Here is a 15,889-nt window from a genome sequence, read left to right as displayed (position 1 = left end):
GTAGCTGCTAGCTTCGCAACACTAGGAAACTCATGTCTTACAAATGAAAGCAGTGAATGCCATTCAAGCAAACTGTCAGCTTTAAACAGCCAAGAGGAAGCAGATCAAAGCACAGAGCAAGGGACTTCTTCTCTCCAGATTAGAGTCTTTATGGCTTCAACTCCAAATGCTATTAGAGGGAACCAAGACATACAACAGATCATTGGCTACAAAGTTCCCCTGCTTTTTGCAATGCCCTCCCTGCCTTTTCGGCCATTGTAAGCCATGTCAGATATGTGAAGATGCTACAGCCCTCCTTGAGACATTGAAGACTTCTCATCTCAAATTATGCAGAACTAATACCATGAGAGACACATTTCTATGTGTGCATATATTTAGGTAAAGCCACAGCTATTCATTTACATTTACTCCAATGTCATGTGATGGGTCTTAAGCACTACATAAATGGAAGCTGAAATTCTAGGATCTCCAGACTTAAAACATCCATGCTGATTTCACGTGTCTCTTTACAGAGATGACCTCTCTATGCTTTTATAAAGCTAGCCTTTCAATCACAAGGGTATTGTTTAAAGACTTTTTTCCCCCCTTTTCTGTTCTATGTATATATTTTAGAAGAAGAGATTGTGGATCTGTAGCTAGGCCACATAGAAATTATGATTCTCCAGCAGTGTATATTTAATTAGAGTAATCTCCCTCGAATTTAATTACCTAATGAATTATTTGTTTAAAGGGCAAAGGCTTGTTTGCCAAGTACAGTGCAATTCATTGATAAGAACTTCAGCTAAAAGGATATTACAGTTACATGATGATACATTAGGTAGCTTTGTTCTTCCTTGTTTTGCAAGAAGTACACTAAAACTAAATTAAGGTACAGATAACTTTTTAAATTATTTCTAAAAGGTTATTTGAGTTGACATTATATTTGTCTCAATTTTACATGAATAAAATGTTGGTCTGATAAATAATGTTGATGCATTCACATTAAGTGCACTGTCATATTAATATTCATTATTTTAAGTTGCATCCTTTCTTCCATTTAGCTGTGTAATCAATTTCAAAACAGCACCTTTCAATACAGAATTTATTGGAAAAGGGATCATATACAAATGGCTCTTTATAAAGTAGCAATAAGTCACATTGTGTAAATTGTATTAATGTTTATTGGCAACGACAATATAATGTTTTATTTCTAATTTTATACAATGCATCATTTTCTTAAAAAAAAATGCCACTATTAATATACATACCTCAGTGCAATCCAATGCAAATCATTTAATGGTAAATATGAACATTTTGTAATTTTGTATCACTCCCATTTTATTTTATTTTTCTGTACATTAATGTTACTATTTATTTCCATTCTATTATGTGGCAGTAGATAACAAAAGGTCACATGACCTAAGTAGTAGGTCATTCAATCTATGCTGTGACTATTAGATATTAGTTTTTGTTTGATGCCTTATTTTGCATAAGAGAAAAGCAGATGGCTTGTTCTCTCCTCTGAACTCCCATTGGAAGCAGTATCATCAGAAAAATTCTGACAGGTTTTTCTAGTCCCCATATAAGATTCAATTCTTCATTTGTGGCTTTAAATATGAACATGTTTAGTCACTTCATGCACTGCTAAGTGTATTGTTTGAAGCCCTCTGGACTAATCATAGTAATTTAAACATGATAAAGATGTAGAAGGCTGAAATACACAATTTTACCTGGCTAAGAAGTTTGCAAATAAATTCTAATAAGTATTTATTTCCAACAGAACTTATTTATAAAACAGTTTGTGGTGTAAATCTATAGAATACACTAAATGTATGTATATTGATATTGCAGTAAGTAAAATAGTTTCTTCTGCAAAATAGTTTTTAAAAATATATATTTTATATACATTTTATTACTTAATTGTTTTACAGAACACAGCACAAAGACAATTTTCAGAAACGTAAAGTACACAAAGGGAGATATTCGCTAAATTGGTGAATAAACAACTGACCAAAAAAAAAAAAAAAGAAGAATAAAATCCAATCAAAATTAAAATTCTTCTTTTTCTGGCCTAAACAGCAATCTGCCTAAAATATATCTTTTTTGGGGGGGTAATTTACAAAGATTTTTTAAATTAGGATATACGTATAATGTAAAAACCCCAAGGTAACAATATTTAAGAACTTATTCAGTGTTAGACACACCACTGTTACCCACTGAAAGAAATCAGAGATATATTATATACATTGTATGCATTAAGCCTTTGTATCTAATTTGATGTATTAAATATTCACTATTGTCAGAATAAGAGGAGTAATAGGACAAAAAAAAAACAGTAGTATAGGATTTGTTGTCTCTTTATCCATAGCCCTTGTACAGAGCATGATTAGAAAAATAATATATTGCAGAATCATACATTTTGATTTATTTTCTAGGTAGTCCTTGCATCTTATGAACTGGTATCACTAATGTTTCATAATGTTTTTCCCTTATATAGGAAAGAAGCATTAATGCTTGGCAAATTATATTTCACATTTTCTTTTAAGCTGAAATATCTGGTAGCTTTTGCGCGCTTGTCAAACTTTAGCAAAACATTTAGGAAATATCTGATCCTAATTTCTGACATAAGCCTATTTATTTCTTAGATTTCCTTTGCATATATATTTCAGTTGATTTACCATGTACTGCTCAGTATATCCTATTAACGTTGTCTGTGTTTAAAAGTATATTCAAAGTAGTTCGTAGTTGAGGCAGAGAACATTTAAAAAATAAATAAAAAAAGATTCTTCTGCAAAAATGTGGAAGAGAATATAAGGGAGATAATCACACAATTATCAGTATCTAGGCTAATTAGGATTCATATAACCGGAACAAAACTCTGCCACTTGTGTTAAAAAAGTATCAAGAGAAATTGCTTGTTTATCGCAGCCTGTTTAGGCCTCTATAAAAAGCTCTCTGTTTGTGTAATAAGATCTGTTCTCTGCTGCATAGAGCTAGCATATGCTCTTTTTAAGTGCATTGTTGTGCTAATTATTTTAGGTCAAATGTTTTCCATGCAGAATCATCTTGTTAGACTTAGCCATCACTGCCATAGTGTGTATTGTAGGCAAGTGTTCAGTGAGTATTTAGTAGGTTTAAGGCATTGATTTTCATGCTAGATATTTTTATGTTAGGGTCCCATATGTTGTAATTCTGTCTCAGTCTGTATAATCCAGAGGAACAATAAGGTCTAAAGAAACATCCAGGACGCAGCCAGATTTATGATTAGACAATTTAGAATTGTACGTATGAAGCTTAGGGTCGAGCGGTGCCTAAACTAAATCTAAAAATTTATTTGTAATCAAGCATGAGTAGAATATTTTTTAAAATACCAAATGTGTCAATTCTGCAGGTCAGCATTGTATAAAATAAACATTTATTAAAAAATCAATATTCTCCCTATGGCTTATTTATTATTTGCATATTACAGTTACAGAGATTTTGCTAAATATTAATTTTGTGATTGAAGTAGCACTCTAGGCTTTGAGCCCTCCACTCCCCCTTTCCCTCGTACTGAATTATGGATACAAAGTCTGCTTCTCAAGGACCAGGAAGAGGCTGAGATTTATCAGTCAATCCTGACACTCACATTGTTTTCAATGGGAACACTGATCATGCCATTTTGAGTTCTAACAAATGTGGCTCATTATTAATTCTTAATTCCTTAAAATATATTCAATATATTACTGCTCAAGCCAATAGAAGCTGCAGTGCCATTTGTGGAAGCTTGCTCAATGGCTTCCGTAGAACAAGGTCTCTCATTGAAAGCTATGAAAGAGCCTGTAAAGGTAAATTAGAACTTACATATCATAGACATACTGCAGACACTGAGGCCCTTACAAGCTGAAAGGAGATATTGAGAAGGACGTTATAGCAAGAGCGCCACCTTACTAGATCTTCCTTACTTACTTGGATAACCTGGGGTTCCCTGAACAATAATTCCATACATTATGCATATCCTTAATTATACACTGCATTGATGGGTTCCAAAATGTCTCCCTACAATAAAAAAAAAATACTTACCAAATTCAGCATGGTCATTATATGCTATTCTGCCAGTTGAGTAAGACATTCCTACAAAAAAAACTTAAATATCCAATGTTATTTGCAACCCAATGGCAACATGGAAAATTAATCTTTAGCTTTACTATAGGAGAGATACAACCACATTCTCATGGCTTAAAGATCAGGTGCCCATTTAGCTCTACACTTATTTGGGGGTACGGTGTCAGACATGTGCCTGCCTCTTTGCTCCCATTATATTAACTCACCCTGCATGGCACAGAGAGTATTGGCATAGGGCACTATAGAATATCTTCCCTGGATTTGAAATACATTTGTCTAATATCGGATTTCAGAGCAACACTAGCAAAGTTTCTTTTTTTTCAAAATGGAGTCCAAACTGTGACGGTACCTGAATTTGAGTTCTTAGATTTCAAATCCAGATCCAGATTTTAATCTAAATTTTGTTATATTTTAATTTGCAACAATTTGGATTTTAGTGAAAAATTCTGGATGACTTTTTTGTCCCCTTGGCTTTCAAATGGAAATTGTCATGTGTGTGGTGTGATGAACAAAAATTCTCTGCTGGTTGCATCAAATTACAGAACTTCAATAAAATTTGTGTTGCCTGTTTTTTTGTCTCTATCAGTGACAGCACAGATTCACCCTGTCATCATTATAGTTTACTAATATGTTATATTTGAAATAGCAATGGACTAATGACTACTAAAGGCTCAAAAACAGGGAATTTGCATAAACATTTTTTAATAATAGTTTATACATTACATTCATTACTTTATCTTCTAGATTGTAATCTCGTTTGAGCAGGGTCCTCATCAACCTATTGTTCCTGTAACATCTTGTAATTGTCTTGTTTATTGTTAAATTTCTCCATTTATAATAGTGTAAAGTACTGCGGAATATGTTGGCGCTATATAAATGCCGATAATAATAATAATAATTTATGTCCTCTTCTATTTTGAGTACTTAATGTTTGAACGTTGTGAATGTAATGCAAAATGGGTTCATTCAGGCTAAGCATTGCTTTGGGCGTTAGATGTATAGAGGCAAATATGTATTTAAACCGGCTCATGTTCCTGCTGAGTTGAGCCTAACCAACTATGAATTATCTGTAGTAGAATGTTGGGGTTGTTGGCTATGAAATAATATGTGATAATTTAAATGGTGTATTTGCAACAGTTCTCTGGTCCTTCTACATAACTGATTTCAATTTTGTTCCATTAAAATATGAATTGTCAGACATTTGAAGCAAATTAAAAAATTTAACCTGCAATAGAATATTTGGAAGAAGTATATTTTCACTTTTGTTATTTTGACCCGTAACGTTTAATTCACATTTAATTCACTTACCTGACAATGGACACTTTAGTGAATAACCCTGAGTTACTACTATTCACTGACGCTATTAAATTCCAGCAAGTCCACTGAGATGACTTACGAAATGGTTGAAGTGATAATTTGAGAAATCGTATGAGATAATTATCACCACCAGGGTGCACTTGGACTAGGTTACCCTATAGAATGGAAACCAGGCTACACCATTCAATTCTTTAGTCTGCTTATTTGCATGCAAGAAGGGTCATTGGTACACATAAGCAGATGGCCGGACAGACATTACAAATAAGAGAGTTGTTACCGTGCAAAGCAAAATAATGTAAATACTAAAAGTGTTATAGAGTTTGTATGTGAATTGGCTGCAGAACTAATTCAGTTATACTGATTGTAACAGAAGAGCAAATGAATCACAGCTTGACAGGTCCCAATCCGTAAGGGGGGGGGGGGGGGGGGGGAGATTGAGGGGAATAGGGTGGTGGTACACATTACTAGGATGGATGCCCAGGACATGCAGGGGGTACAGTATCTACTAAGTCAGCAGAACAGTTTTCATCTTTTTAATTATTTGTTGGTGTAATTGCAATGTGGGAGGCAAACCACTTCCTCTACAGTATATGTTATTTGTTTAAGGCATGGGGTTCCCAATTAATTTTTCAAGTGGAACCCTTTAACATAGTGTACCAACATCGTGGAAACCCTCCCCCTCCCCCCCCCATACATATACTAAACAGATTGTAGTACTTAGGAGCAGGTGGGCTTTTGTGTGTAGAGTTGGTGTGTGTATGTAATTGCATTTGCGTAGGGGTGTGGTTGGATGTAGAGTTGGCTTTTCAATGCATGTGTGTAGTATTGTTGTTGAGTGAATGGTGTGTTTGTATATAATTTTGGAGTTGGAATTCAGGGGTGTTTTTGCATGTAATATTTGTGTTTGCAGTGGTGTGTTTGCATGTTGTGTTGGTGTTTGCATGCACACACACTGCCACATACATACTTACACAGATATACATACACATTAACACAGAGATATGCACAAACACACTTCACATATATACACATTCAGAAACACACAGACACAAAGATACATACTGACACATGAACACATCTTGACACACAGATACACACATTGGTGCAGATTCACACATATACACAGACATATACACACTCAAATACATACAATGATACACGCACATTTTAACACACAGATACACGCACACTGACACACAGATGCACACACACACTGAAAGATACACACAGTGACACTCAGATACACACTGACACAGATAAGACACAGTGAGATACACACACTGACACATATACACTAATACACACACAGGCATGTAGATACACACACAATGACAAACAGATACACAGATACACACACACCAACACACAGATACACTGAACGATACACACACTGGCACTCACATACACGCAGTGACCCACAGATACACACACAGGCACATACACACAGATACACACACTCAGATACACACAGTAACACATAAACACTGGCACACACACAGGCACATACAAACACACACTGCTACACATACACACACACTGGAACATACACACACCTATACACACACACACACACACTGAAAGTTACACACACTGACACTCAGATACACACACTGGTGCATACACTCAAATACACACTAACATAGGCACACACAGTAACACATACACACAGATACACAGTGGCACATACACACACTCAGATACACACAGTGACACGGAACACCAATTGGGAAATGCTGGTTTAAGGTAAAACATTTTTATTTAATATTGTCGGTGACATAGTACCAGTGCATTCTTGATAACAGCATACCGCAATATTTTAGGTGGCATGGTACCATTGTATTTTATGTGAATTAGTACAACTCTAAGCTTAACTGTACCACTGTAAATCAAACAGTTTATTCGCTATAATGGGGATTATCAAGAAATGTGAGTTGTACATTGTAGGCCAAAAGAAGCTAGCCTGGATAGTCAACATAGGCCTCACTCTTATTCAGCATCATAAATCAGTACAACCTGTTATAATAAACATTTTTCCAATAATCAATCCATAAAAATTCCCCTAGACATTAATTGTGACTTCTGTAGATAAATTATTTGAAAAGTTTTTTTCTAACAGATTGTGATCATTTCTGATGTTGATCCAAACAAATTAAACCCATAGTTAGAGATTAGGATATTTTAGATTAAAGGGACACTATAGTCACCTGAACAACTTCAGCTTAATGAGGTTGTTCAGGTGAGAACTATAGCTCCCTGCAGCCTTTCTCATGTAAACACTGTATTTTCTGAGAAAATACAGTGTTTACATTGAAAGCTAGGAACACCTCCAGTTGCAGTCACTCAGAGTGAACCAGAGGGACTTCTGAGTTGATGGAGGCATAATATGCCTCCATCCACTCAGATCTGCTGTGCACGAGCATCCTGTGATTCAGTATCTCCTCCCACTGCATGTAGACACTGAACTTTACTCATAGAGATTCATTGATTCAATGAATCTCTATGAGAAGATGCTGATTGGCCAGGGCTGTGTTTGAATCATGCTGGCTCTGCCCCTGATCTGCCTCCTTGTCAGCCAATCCTAGCCAATCCTACGGGGAAGCACTGTGATTGGATCAGGCTATCACATGTCAGCAGACTGCTTGTTTTTCCTGAGTCTAACAGCATGCAGATTTACAGCTTCTGGCTTGAATACAGTAAGAGTTTTACTATATTTATGGAGGCATGAGGGGCCAGGGGGGCTAGATGGTCATGTTAACACTATAGGGTCAGGAATACATGTAGTTGCACTGGTGACTATAGTGTCCCTTTAAAATTTGCAATACAGTAGTCCAAATGCTGGGTAACTCATCTTCTGTACAGGACTATAATACATGATATGAAACACGTGAAAATATAATTTCCCATTTCAATAAATGTATAGTAGACTTGTGCATTCCTTTTTGAAACAAATAGCGATTCATCCTAATTTTGGGTGATTGGCGATTTGTCTAAATTTCGTAACTCTAAATCGTTATATGACCGAATTGTGAAACAAACGAAACGAGGAATGAACAAGCCATTTTGTTAGTGTTATGACTGGGAGATCTATCCGTGGTGCCAAAAACTAAGACGATCGGGGGAATGCCATTACATGTCGAATTTGTTCATAGATCAATTGATAAGTGACATGTACAGGGAAAAAGCCAAAGCAGTATATCATATATCAGTATATAAATGTAGATTTTTTTCTGTTCTTCCTTTTTTCCCCTCTATAGGTTACTTCTCCTCATTTGTGAACAAAATGTCACGGGAATGCGCCTATCAGTGCGCCTGTTAGTAAATATTGTGTCTATATTTTTGGTTCATCAAAATATTTTTTCCAGAAATTATTACTTGGACATATTATACCTGAACCGAATTTCAAGATTGACGAAACCCAAATCAAGTCCAATATATAGCATATCCAAAGTCACTTCTAATTAGCTGTGTAGCTGTCACTCATTGATTATGTGGGAATTTCTTATTTTAATAACATTTTATTTCAACACACCCACTCCCTAGAAAAAAAAAATGCATAACACACCTTTTTGCTTGTGTTGGCTATATTGTGTAATCTCTGACTTGTTGACTACTGCAATTGAAAATGGCAAAATGTAACATGCAGCATATTTCCTATTTTTTTTTTGCCTCTCAATTGATCTAAGTTGTGTTGACAGTTTAAGAACTTTTAAGAAGGCATTTTCAATTCAAGTCAATGAAATACTTCACATACCACCTACAACAAGTGTCCTCTTTGTTTAAAACGTGGGATCCTCTTTTCCCAGAACTCAAGAAAAAATGATCGCATAAAAAGGTTAAAGAAACACTATAGTCACCTAAATTACTCTAGCTAAATAAAACAGTTTTAGTGTATAGATCATTCCCCTGCAATTTCACTGCTCAATTCACTGTCATTTAGGAGTTAAATCACTTTGTTTCTGTTTATGCAGCCCTAGCCACACCTCCCCTGGCTATGATTGACAGAGCCTGCATGAAAAAAACAAAATGGTTTCACTTTCAAACAGATGTAATTTACCTTAAATAAGTGTATCTCAATCTCTAAATTAAACTTTAATCACATACAGGAGGCTCTTGCAGGGTCTAGCAAGCTATTAACATAGCAGGGGATAACAACAACTTAATTAAACAGAACTTGCAATAAAGAAAGCCTAAATAGGGCTCTCTTTACAGGAAGTGTTTATGGAAGGCTGTGCAAGTCACATGCAGGGAGCTGTGACTAGGGTTCATAAACAAAGGGATTTAACTCCTAAATGGCAGAGGATTGAGCAGTGAGGCTGCAGGGGCAGGTACTATACACCAAAACTGCTTCATTAAGCTAAATTTGTTCAGGTGACTATAGTGTCCCTTTAAAAACATTGCTGTTGCCATTGCAAGGTGAATAGTTTATCCTGGATCACCCTATGTAGCTTCATTGGCGAAATTAGCTTTCTCTTTTGGCCAGGAAGTACTAAACCCTATAAGCCACAGACAAGAGAACAATTCACAATTGTATTTTAAACCAAACCACAATGGAGATGAAAAGGGTTAGAGTTCCAACACGTTCTAATTTTATTTCAAAAACAAATTATTTATTGTAATCCAAATTCTTACTCTTCTTTATTTTCCTCCAGTCTAGTATCACTATAAAATCATGTGGGTGTCATATATGACTCAATGTTACTTTCTTTTTTTTTTTTTTTTAATAGTGACAAAATATATTTTCTGTAATATACCGTGACTACAGTTCATTACAAGGATTAAAAAGCAAATGCAAATTTAAAATATTGAAATAAACATTCTACAATAATGAGGTATTACTGTACTTTTATTCAGGGAACATAACTTTTATGTGCTTTGAGTGTTGATAGCAGAATACAGTACATTAATGCTGTCTTATTTGTTATAAGGTAAGGCATCCCATTAAGTGTCTGCTAGCAGCTAGAACCTTGTGTCAATTAGAGAACAGCTTGCAATGTACTCTATTACATTACAGTACAGCTGTGCTAAAGCAGGCACTGAAAGAACTGTATTTAAAACAGACCAAATCACTTAACCCTGCAATGTCAACAAACTTGAGTTAAACTGCCAAGTATGGGCTATTAGAACCGTGGCAATCTTTTGTTTTTTCTCTGGAGAAATTCTCTGAAAAGGCCTATGCCTTTACTTTTGCTCCTGCTTTGTTCTAGTTATTCTGCAGATTTGAATTTTAGTTTTTATTATAATTGTTTAAACCCTCTAGATTAACATTGCCCATATCAGAGAAAAGGTAAAATTTTTGTGAATTTGTTTCGGCCCGTACTGCAATTTGACCAAATGTAGGCCGATAGGGGGATCCCGAACTCCAAGCCAAAATTTACCCCAATAACAAACCAAAAGAGCTGTACAATGGCCAAACGTCTATCTATCTATCTATCTATCTATCTATCTGTCTATCAGTCTGTCTGTCTGTCTGTCTGTCTATCTGTCTGTCTGTTAGATTTCTTCTGAATACATGTCAGAACATTTATTTGCGCTATAACTATCTTTTTACATATGATATTTTAAAAGTTTATCCAAATTTTATCCAGACTTTTTCCAAAAATCTAAAATCATTTGAAAGGTTTATCCAATAATATTAAAGCCATAGGTAAGCTCACCTAAACAATTTAAAGCGGCTCTGGGTGTCTGGTTGCCACGGGGTACAGAAGAAGGTGAGTTATACTTACCTGCCGCCATGCTATTCCTGCTGGCCCATTTCAGCTCCTCGTACATTGGAAGCCAGGATCCGAAATCAGCATTGTATTGTTGAGCATGGGAAAGAGCCTTTTCCCCCTCAGTCATTATTAGTGATGGTTGGGGGATGGACAATAGTTGATAAAGGGTAGCTCCACCTTTTTGTCAAGCTTGTCAAGTGTACAAAAAATACTAAGACAAAGCAGTCCCTACTCTGTCTTAGTATATCTTTTTACTCTGTTGGAATTTTACTAAGATTTCTACACAGTAAATGCAAGTATTTCATAAAGATTTTTTTTTTATCTTTCTAAATTACTAATTTTGGAGCGGGGATGACAGTGCTACTTTAATTATAAAAAAAAGACTTAGTACTTTAAGTTTCTAGATAAATAAATGCATTTTTAATATTCAAGTTATTATGAACTCTTTATTCAACTATTTTAGTGGACATGAAATTATTACTACCCTGAGTGAATTTTACCACAAACATCCCTGCAATAAAGTTTCTCATAAATAAAAGTACCAAAAATGTATGACTGTGTTATAGATCCACACTTTCAATTATTTCACAAGTCTAACACATATTCTTTACATATAGTTATGATTTCTAAGTGCTTAAGATCATAAGAAATATAAAAGAGGGTATATTATATGCACACAGACTCCACCTCCCCATCTATAAGCCCCACCCATTTTTCTAATCAGACTCACACTCACTGACACACACTGTCACTGAGAGAGACACACACTCTCACTGAGAGAAACACACTGAAAGACACACACTGGCAGACAAACACTCTCAGTGACAGACTCACACACTCAATGACAAACATACACTCACTGAGAGACACACACTCACTGACAGACACACTGACACAGACCGTCAATGACAGGCATACAATCTCACTTGAAGCACACTGACAGACACACACACACACACACACACTGACAAACACACAATCTCACTGATTTGAAACACACTCACTGACAGGCACGTACATTCGTTTTTAGAAATTGACCATTATGTACATGTTTGAATAGTACAAAAGGGGAATGGAGGTAGCGCCAAAATAGTATAAATAAGAAAAACATAATAAAACAGACCAAAGTAGAATAACAACAATAACATGTCCAATATAAAGTCCCAATAAAAAACCTGCCAGAAGATATAGCCTCAGTTTTTCCAGGGAAATTATTTTATAAAAGAGCCAGATCAGGGTATCCTTTGGAGCTATGTATAAAAAACAGAGAGAAAAGACTAATGGTGCAGTATATCCCAGAGAAAGGTAATAATAAAATAAGTCTTTATGGTCCTACTCACATTTCTCAGAGCTTAAACCCAGCTCTAGAATGAATATCGTACAGTGGTACAATCCCCACTTATAGGATACATGAGGAGATGTTGATAGACAGGTGTTTCATCAGTATGAAGACCATAAAAAGTATCAAAAAGACAACAATAATGCTCACAGTATAAAAGATACCAGGAGTATAAAATAATGAATGGTTACTCACATTTAATTGAGCAGGCAGACTGCTCAATGTGTAGGCGTAAGTGATATAATCCTCACACAGGATTCTTTAGGAGTAGTCCTCAATGGAACAGTAAAACCAGATGCCAGGTAGAAAGTAAAAATATAAAATATTAACAAATAAAAAAGTAAACTGGCACACTCACGATAGGAAAAAGCCAAAATACCTTTATTGATCTAAAATAAACAATATAAAATATCCACAACATGTTTCACCAGAGTGGCTTTTTCAAGTGGAGATAAAATATCCATAACGTGTTTCACCAAAGTGGCTTTTTCAAGTCTATCTCCATTTGAAAAACACACAATCAGACTGGTTTGAAACACAATCACTGACAGGCACACACACACTGACAGACACAAATACTCATTAATAAACAGACAAACACAAACACACACTCACTGACCTACACACACACTCATTGACAAACACACAAACACACACTCACTGACCTACACACACACTGACAACCAAACATACATTCACTGACAGACACACAGTCACTGACAGGCACACACACACACACACTCACTGACCTACACACACACACACACACACACGCACGCACGCACACACACACACACACACACACACACACACAAACACACACTCACTTGACAGACAGACATACACATACTCACAGACAGACATACACATACTCACTGACAGACAAACACACACACACATTCACTCACTGATAGACAGACACACACATATTCACTGACAGACACGCACTCACACATATTCACTCACTGACAGACAGAAACACACACTCACAGACAGACACACACCCACTCACCCACCGACAAACACACACACACTCATTGACAGACACAATCAAACATTCTTGCACACTCTCATAACTTATTATTATTGTATTTTTTTTTAGGCCTCCACCCTCCCTACTTCTCCTTGGGGTCAGGTGTGGGGCCGTGCTATAATCTATACAAGTAGCTACTATATGCTATTTGAGTTAGTTGGCGGAAGTCAATTTATCAAGGCTCACATTTTCACCTACCACGAGCCATTGGTGAGTGAAAATGTAGTCCTGAAGAGCAGAAATTCCCTGGTGAATATGCTGTTTACTCTCCAGGATTGCAGTGGTTAGTAACTTTTAAGGCCTTGCTAGTAGCATAAAACTGGGAATTTGAAGACAGATTATCATATTTCTTAATCAAAAATTCTGAATGAGCCACCAACCTCATCCTGAATGAGCCATTAGCCTCAACTGCATCAATTTCTCACACCATGGCCTGAAGACAAAAGATTAAACCTTCAAAGCATCTGGTTTTATCAACCCAGTCCCAACGGTCATGATTTTAGGGATTTCACAATATTATTCCAACTGAAAAAGTAATGAAGTAGAATTTTGACGGTTCTTGAGGACTTTTTTGAGGAGCACAAATCTACAGAATTGGCTACACTTGAAGTCTACTAGTCCAGGCAGTTACAGTAATGCTGAACAGAAAAAGCCTTATTACTGGTTTATAACTTGCCATCCAGTGCCAGGGATCTAATAGTATCACACAATACAGAAGGGTAAAGTACTATATCAGAAGATCCTCTAAAAAATTGTTAATATTTACCAAAGCATAGCAATAATTCCTATGTATTCCGGTTTTCTGCACATTAAAAAAATGTCATTTGAAATAACAAAAATAAAGTGGATTTACTAAAAGAACTCAAGATGCATAGTGATGATCCAGCCCCATAGTCCATCCATCCCACCAGCACATATGCCCAGCAAAAACATTCACTGGAAGTGACTTACATACAAGTCCAACCTACATGTCATGCTAGAGCTATAGTTTGTATCTGACTTAGGGTTCAATTAAAATAGTTGGACAAGCTTTTCAAATGATTCAATATTATGAAAAATATAAAAATGTTGTAATATTTTAATATTTTTTGATATAATGATAAGTTTGTTTATATATGAACAATAATTTTTTATGTTTTAATATTTAAATTTTTTTTTTTTACAAAGTTTAGCTAAACATATTCAATAACTTGAAAAGTAAAAAAACAAAACAAAACAACATTATGGCCAATGGAACATAACTGATTTTTGCCTTGATTTCATATTTTTGGATAGACTTTTCAAATGGTTGAATATTTTTTGATAAACTTATAACATTTTAAATTATTAAAGAGGATTGTCCTAGCAGTGCACGGAGACAGATGTGTGATCCTCGAGTTCTCCAGATCAGTGGTTAACCACAGCATGGAATGAAGCTTAAACTACTGATTGTGCCTTATGGTTCCTTGACTATGATGACCATAACGTTCACCCCCCAAAAAAAGCAGAAAATGCTGCAACTGCAACTTTCTAAAATGCCCACATATCAACAGAGGGAACAAGATGTTGCCAAAAAGTCACCATCTCTAGCCTCCTAATCAGACGCCAGCGACACAACACATGCCTCTTGCTGTTGTTGAATACCCAGCCTTTCAAGGGAAGGCTTCCAGATGGGGCACTGTCAGGTGTGGTATTGCAGTATAACAATGAGGGACCAGTAGGGAGTCCTGGCAATGCTCATGATCAGGAATCTATATTACATATATATTTTTGAAAAGAAGTTGAATGGTGCCAATTGAGTGGCACATTTGGCAAATTAGTTGTTGTCATGAAGGTTATTACAAAAAAAACATTAATTCCTGCTTATTGGCAATGGTATATCATGGCCGTGTGAGACCATTAATGTCTGTGCTTCTTCCTGCATTAGTGTTCTGTATTGCTTTTACACTTCTTATATCGAAGGAATCTGGCAAAATGAGTAGATACTTTGGCACAAATGTAACTATCGTATCCAGTACAACATGCAAAGTGTGATTGGAAGATCAGACATATGAATGCCAGCTTTTGGGACCTGTATGATTAAACTTTGTTCACGGCTCTTTTCACCATTGCTTTTGTCCTGGCTGTCAAATGTTTTTATATTTGATTTCTTAATGCACTTACTTTAGAAAGTGACCAGGGCAGGTAATGCTTACACGAGCAACATACTCTTGCTTTTGTTTCTTTTAAATATTTATCAAGTAATGTTAGATTTCAAAAAACTAACCAGGGGAATTGATTTAAATTGAAACCTCATTTATGTAGTTTCATCTTTAATTGCAACTTGCCAATTATGTCCTAGTCAGATTCCCCCTTGATTGTTCCTGCTTGGGCATCCTACTTCCATGTTAGGAGTGGTTGGAAGGATATTTTTCTCTGTGAGGACCT

Source organism: Pelobates fuscus, chromosome 4 (assembly GCF_036172605.1).
Source record: "Pelobates fuscus isolate aPelFus1 chromosome 4, aPelFus1.pri, whole genome shotgun sequence".
In the NCBI taxonomy this organism is placed as follows: domain Eukaryota; kingdom Metazoa; phylum Chordata; class Amphibia; order Anura; family Pelobatidae; genus Pelobates; species Pelobates fuscus.
The sequence above is the reverse complement of the archived record's forward strand: the minus strand, read 5'-3'. Positions refer to the sequence as shown.